The sequence below is a fragment of the Neofelis nebulosa genome, chromosome 11 (assembly GCF_028018385.1).
Source record: "Neofelis nebulosa isolate mNeoNeb1 chromosome 11, mNeoNeb1.pri, whole genome shotgun sequence".
Lineage (NCBI taxonomy): Eukaryota > Metazoa > Chordata > Mammalia > Carnivora > Felidae > Neofelis > Neofelis nebulosa.
The window spans coordinates 24,755,567-24,762,050 of NC_080792.1; positions in this window are offsets into that span (position 1 = coordinate 24,755,567).

Below are 6,484 nucleotides of genomic sequence, written 5' to 3' on the forward strand. Positions count from 1 at the left end.
AAGCAACAGACAGACCAGCCAGAAATTTAGAGGAAGATTTGGGGAATATGACAGCCATAATGGACTTTGATGTTTGAATGGGCTTCCATATATTCTTGGTAGTCTGGAAGTCTGTATAGGCATAAAGCTATATGCTTGCTCATGAAAGACCTGAGTAGGTCCTAGTAGTCTATGGATCCTTGGCCAAATGTAAGGTCTTAAACATACAGAAGGTAAAAGTTGGGGCAGATTTGCAAATGGCCTAAACTTTAAATGAGTTCCCTAACCTTTACACAGATCTATCAGCAAAAGGTGCAAACCTTACAAGTTTAATCACTCACTGAGTAGTAAGCTATAGTGACCCAGGGCCACCCCTAGGAAGCCAGCCTTAAAAATAAAACAGGAATTAAAAAAAATGAGCGGACATCAGCGCTATCTAGCCAGGTTGTATAAAGGTTTAAATGAAGTCTAGAATGTGTATGTAATTTGATTAACTATAGAGTGTTACAGACATGTGGGTATTAGTATCAGATTCATCCCCCCATGCGAGGGTTCTCTCCTCGGTCTCTCATTTGTGTCCACCTTGCTCTTTTTGCACTCTTCCATTAATAGGGAGGTTCAGGGGCGTCTGGGTGGCTCAGTCAGTTAAGCGTCTGACTTCGGTTTGGGTCATGATCTCACAGCTTGTGAGTTGGAGCCCCGCATTGGACTCTGGGCTGACAGCTCGGAGCCTGGAGCCTGCTTCGGATTCTGTGTCTCCCTCTCTCTCTCTGCCCCTTCCCCGCTCACCCTCTGTCTCTCTCTCTCTCTCTCTCAAAAAATAAACATTAAAAATTTTTTTTAATTAAAAAAATAGGGAGGTTCTTTATATCAGACTGAAATCTATCTCCTCAAGGAGGTGTTTGCAAAACACATATCCAACAAAGGACTCATTTCCAGAATATATAAACAGCTGCTACAATAAGAAAAAGATAACTCAGTAGAAAAAAATGGACAAAAGACTTGTACTGACACTTCACAAAGAGAATAAGAAAATGGGTAATAAACAGGGAGGTGCTCAACGTTATTACTCACCATGGAAGTAAAATTAAAACCACCATGAATCTACACACTCAGCGAAATGGGTAAAATGAGAAAGACAAGCAAACAAGTATTGGAGAGAATATCAAGCAACGGAACTCTCATACACTGATGTTAAGAATATAAATTTTAAGGGGGCGTTTGGGTGGCTCAGTCGGTTAAGTGTACGACTTCGGCTCAGGTCATGATCTCATGGTTCATGGAATAGAGCCCTGCATTGGGCTCTTGTGCTGACAGCTCAGAGCCTGGAGCCTACTTTGGATTCTGTGTCTCCCTCTCTCTCTGCCCCTTCTCCCACTCACACTCTCTCTCTTTCTCAAAAATAAACATTAAAAAATATATATAAATTTTAGGGGCTCCTGGGTGGCTCAGTCGGTTGAGTGTCTGACTCTTGATCTTGGCTCAAGTTACGGTCTTGTGGTTAATGGTATCAAGCCCTGCATTGGGCTCTACACTGACAGCACAGAGCTTTCTTGAGATTTTCTCTCTTTCTCTCTCTGCCCCTCCCCTGCTCTCTCTCCCCCCAAAAAAACATAAAAAAAAAAGATTGTTCATAGCAGCACTATTCATAATAGCTCAAATTAGAAGTAGCCCAAATGCCCATCCAGAGTAGAATGGAAAACTATACACAATGAAAATGAATGAACTTTGCTGCATGCAACAGCATTGATTAGCCTCACAGACATAATGATGAACAAAATAGGTCAGATATGTGCTATGATGTTCCACTTATGAAAAACTCAGAAGCAGGTAAAACTAAGTTTTGGTATTATAAATCAGGTGATTACCCTTTTGGGGAGAGTGCCTGGAGAGGGAATTCTGGGTATTATTACTGTTCTGTTTCTTGATTTTTGGGTGGTGGTTACTCAGTGTGTTCACCTTGAGCAAATTCTTCAAGCTGTACATTTAAGATTTGTGCAGTTTTCTATATGTGTGCTGGGCTTCCATTAAGAGTTTAAAAACAACCAACCTTCCTGAAATAGCTACCATTGGTGATAGTGCTGCTTTCTGGATCTTTACAAACTGGATCTAATATTTGGAGACTACTATCCTGTCTCTTGCCATTCTCCAGGTAAACATCTCTCATTGGTCTATGCACTGCAGACCCTTCATCATCAGCTTGCCCTCTAGTGGTCACTGGACATTTTCCCAGATTTATATTAAAACAGGATATTCAGAACTAGATAAAATCGGTCCAGATGAGGTCTGCAGAGACCAATACAGTGGGACCATCACTTCCTATAATCGGCACATTATACTTCATTCAATGCAGTCCACAGTTGAGTGCCCACATTCCAGTCACAATTGTGAAAAAGTGGGCATAATTGTCTTGTCCTTGGCAGGCCCTACCTGCTTATTATAAACAATAAGAAGCTAGAAAGGGGAGAGGCTACAGATTGAGCTGTGTGTAAACCTTTGAATAGCAATGTTTGGTGTTCGGAAAGCTCCAGTTGGGGAACACAGGTGGGGAGGGTGGCACACCCAGAGAAGGCATGGACCCTCTGCCTTCCCCATACTTAGCTCTACCTGGCTACTCTGTTTGGCTGTTCCTGAGTTAAATCCTTTATAACAAATCAGCAAATATAAAGAGTGTTCCTGAGTTCTGTGAGCTGTTCTAGCCAATTATTGAAACTGAGAACAGGGGCGCCTGGGTGGCTCAGTGGGTTAAGCGTCCGACTTCAGCTCAGGTCAGGATCTCACAGTCCGTGAGTTCGAGCCCCGCATTGGGCTCTGGGCTGATGATGGCCCAGAGCCTGGAGCCTGCTTCTGATTCTGTGTCTCCCTCTCTCTCTGACCCTCCCCCGTTCATGCTCTGTCTCTCTCTGTCTCAAAAATAAATAAACGTTAAAAAAATTTAAAAAAAAAAAAAAAAAAAGAAACTGAGAACAGAGGGTCATAGGAATTCCCAATTTATAGCCAGTTAGTCAGAAGCATAGGTGGCCCAAGACTTGTGACTGGCCTCGGAAATGGGGCGAAGGCAGTCCTGTGGGACTGAGCTTTTAATCTGTGGGGTCTGCACTAACTGCAGATAGTGTCTGAACTGATTTGAATTGTCGAACTTTGGTGTCTTGGAGAATCACAGAATTGGTCATTGGTATTGGGAAACACCCCAGTTAGTAGGTGGTGGTACTGGCATTTGAACTCTGTCTGGATACAGAGTCTATGCATTTAGTTTCTTTGATTCACTGCCTCCCCACAAACAGGTCAAAATCAATGAATCATAGGCTTTTAGAACATAAACATCTATCACAAATATTTTAGTTTATTTTGCAAATGATAAAGCAGACCCCCCCCCCCAATCTCCTATCTCTTGGTTCAGCACTTTTTTCATATAACATCATGATTTGTTACCAAAATCCAATGTATCAAAGCAGTCAATCAACCATATGCCCTTCAAGCGTGGCTGTCTAGGCAATATATAGCATGAGGCTATTTCACTCCATTTCCAGCACTTTTCGGCCTCTATCCACACCTTTATGTTTGCTAACAGCATCTTGGTGCAAATCCATCAAGTACACTTATGCATACACATTCCACAAATTACACGAGGCATGAATATTTTTCTTTCTACAAAGCATCCTTCTCATATTTTGATTACCTTATATAAACTGGGCAAACAGTCTCTCAGAATATAGATGAAAATTTCATTTAATAAAAAGAATAGCTTCCTATATAGGGAAGTCCCTGAGATAACAGGAAAAGATCAAAAGAAAAAGATGTGATTTAGTTTATGCCTCCTGAGAAGCTGTTGGCTGGATGAGGGCTCTAGGAGCCAAAAATTGCCTCCAAGTATAAACTCATTTCTATAAAGTTCTAAGACGTGTGTTTTGGATAGAGGCTGAGTGTTATTAACTTAGTGCTTCCAAGCATTGTGATGTGGGATTTTATTTGAAGTGGCTTTATAGATAAGGTTCTGGGAAAGCTGACATAACGAGACAGTTTCCTGTTAGGTTCTTGCCCCGTGGGCCATTAATCTGCTGTGTGACTTTGGGTGAAACTGTCTGGGATGCACTTTTCTTGCCTAAAAACCAAGGTGCCTCTAGGCCTGGGAGAGACCTGAAGGAGTGTCTAGTCCAAACCCTTCACTTTATAGATGACAGAGTGTCTCACGCTATGAGGACTTGGCTGCACTTAGGTTATTTGGTAGGTTGTCCCAGAAGCAGAAGTTCGGGATGGGCAGAGTAGCAAGGAGGAACCAGTACAAGAATGTGCTAGAGGGAGGTTACTACTGCAGGCGACTGGGTCTCATGCCACTTGGGAGCCTTCTGAGCATCTGTGGAGAAAGCCTCACAGGTATGTACTGTCCAAGGTGGATGCCAGGCACTTACCACCCCACTCCTGCCCTCTTTTGTTGAGGGGTGCCCCTGTAGTAGTTGGGAGGCTCTGGGGGCTGTGGGAAGGCCCTGGGTGAGAACCCAGAGTCATGTGCGGTATGTGCCTGAGGCATCCCCTGGTGCCTCAGACAGAACCATCGCTAGACTCCGGGGGGCTGAGGGAAGCAGTGATACAGGGCACCTCAAGGCCAGAGAAGTTACGAAGACTTCTGATCTGGCCTGCAGCACACAGCTAGAACTATACTTTTTGTGTGTGTACATATTTTCCGTGTGTGTGTGTGTGTGTGTGTGTGTGTGTGTGTTCTAACTAGACAGATGCTCGAAGCAGGTGCCAAGTCTTAGACGTCTCAGATGACCCTAAGCTTTCAGCACAAGACTTTGTCCAGAGCAAGTCCTCAGAAAATATTTCCTCATTTGTTTTGGGGAGAGAAAGGAAGCATCAGTGGCCAGGATGAAAGGATGATCATGGAGTCTTCTTTCTGATTCCTTAGCATCCAGACCTAAGAGGGCCTCACAGGACTGAAATGGTATAAGGCCAGGCCGAGAGAGACAAGCCCCAAAGAACACCTACAATGGCCAGCAGCAAGCCATAGCTGAGTCAGGAGGCAGAGAACCCTGACAACGAAGAGGCCACGCAAGACCTGAAGCAGGCAGGCAGCTGGGCGGGGAGATGTCATCTGAAGGAGCAAGACTTGGCCATTCTATGGCTCCCAGATCTGGACAGGAAATGTCTTGCAGTAGCCACAGACTTTGGCATAGAGCAGGTAAGGGGCTCCTGAAGGCAATGCGATATGTTTGCACTCTCTCTCCCCAGTGGGGGAGCTAGAATTTTCAGAGACTCACATCTTGATCAGACGCCCAAGGCTGGTGACCATGGTACACGTCTGCTTTTGCTGTGCCTCTAGATGCAGAGCCCAACTCTAGGGCTTTCAGGTGAGTGACTACCTGGAGCCAAAAACAGGTTATCCAGATTGATGCGGACAGTGCGGGGTTAAAATGAAAGGCATTTTGCCCCTTCGTGGTCTTCTGGTCACTGAGGAAGGGTCCTCCCTTTGATGGCAGGCTCCCCTCTGCCTCTCTGCAGGCATTGGTGGATTTGGGGTTAGTGAAGGAAAGAAGATACAACCACAACCACAAGGGGGCGATAGCAAACACAAGCTTCAGTGTGGGGTGGGGAGGGGGGCAAGGTGCTTGGACAGGGTTGCTGGAGAGACTATTCCCGCACAGCAAGAGACCCAGACAGTAGGGAGAAGGAATAGAGGACAAGGGAAATCCCGGGGGTAAGGGGGATCAGGGTGGGGCTCACATGTCCAGGTGATGTTGGCCAGCACAGTGGGAAGTCTCTGGGTCAGAGAACTCCAAAGGGACTCTGGCAACATGGGGCTTGACTACTGCAAGGCCCTATCTTAGTAACAGCAGTTGGGTGGGGTGTCTTTTGAGAGAGAGACAGAGAGAGTGTGAGGTGGGGAGGGGCAGAGAGAGAGAGGGAGACACAGAATCCAAAGCAGGGTCCAGGGATACACAGAGCCTTGATGTGGGACTCAAACTCACGAACTGTGAGATCATGACTTGAGGCAAAGTCGGAAGCTTAACCAACTGAGCCACACAGGTACCCCTGGTCTATTTTTAAGATAATTGGCTGTGAGTATGGCACGGGAAGGCTTTTGAACTAACAGGTTTCTGCCTTCAGTGAAGAAACAAACAACCCAGGGGCCAATACACAGAAGGCACCTTGGGTTCTTTCCTCACTCTGAGCACCAAGAATGCAGCCGTCACCCATCCCTAAACAGACACACACCCTTTTCCCCATGCTATGCCTTTACTCAGTAAAGGCATCCCCCCACTGTGGGATCACAGCCTGCTCTTGGCTGAGAGCCCAGCTCAGATGCTGTCTATTCCATAGCGCCCCCTCCCACCCACCGCCCACCCAACTCACTGAAGGTGCCAGGCTCCCTGCTCAGCCCCAGCTCTTTGTTTCTCTTTCTTTTTCATCACACATGGCAGTTTAGCTGTGATCTGGCCCGCGTCTACCGCTAGATTTGGAGCTCTCTGAGGGAAAGGGCCTGCTAGGAACCAACTTGTGTCCCCCT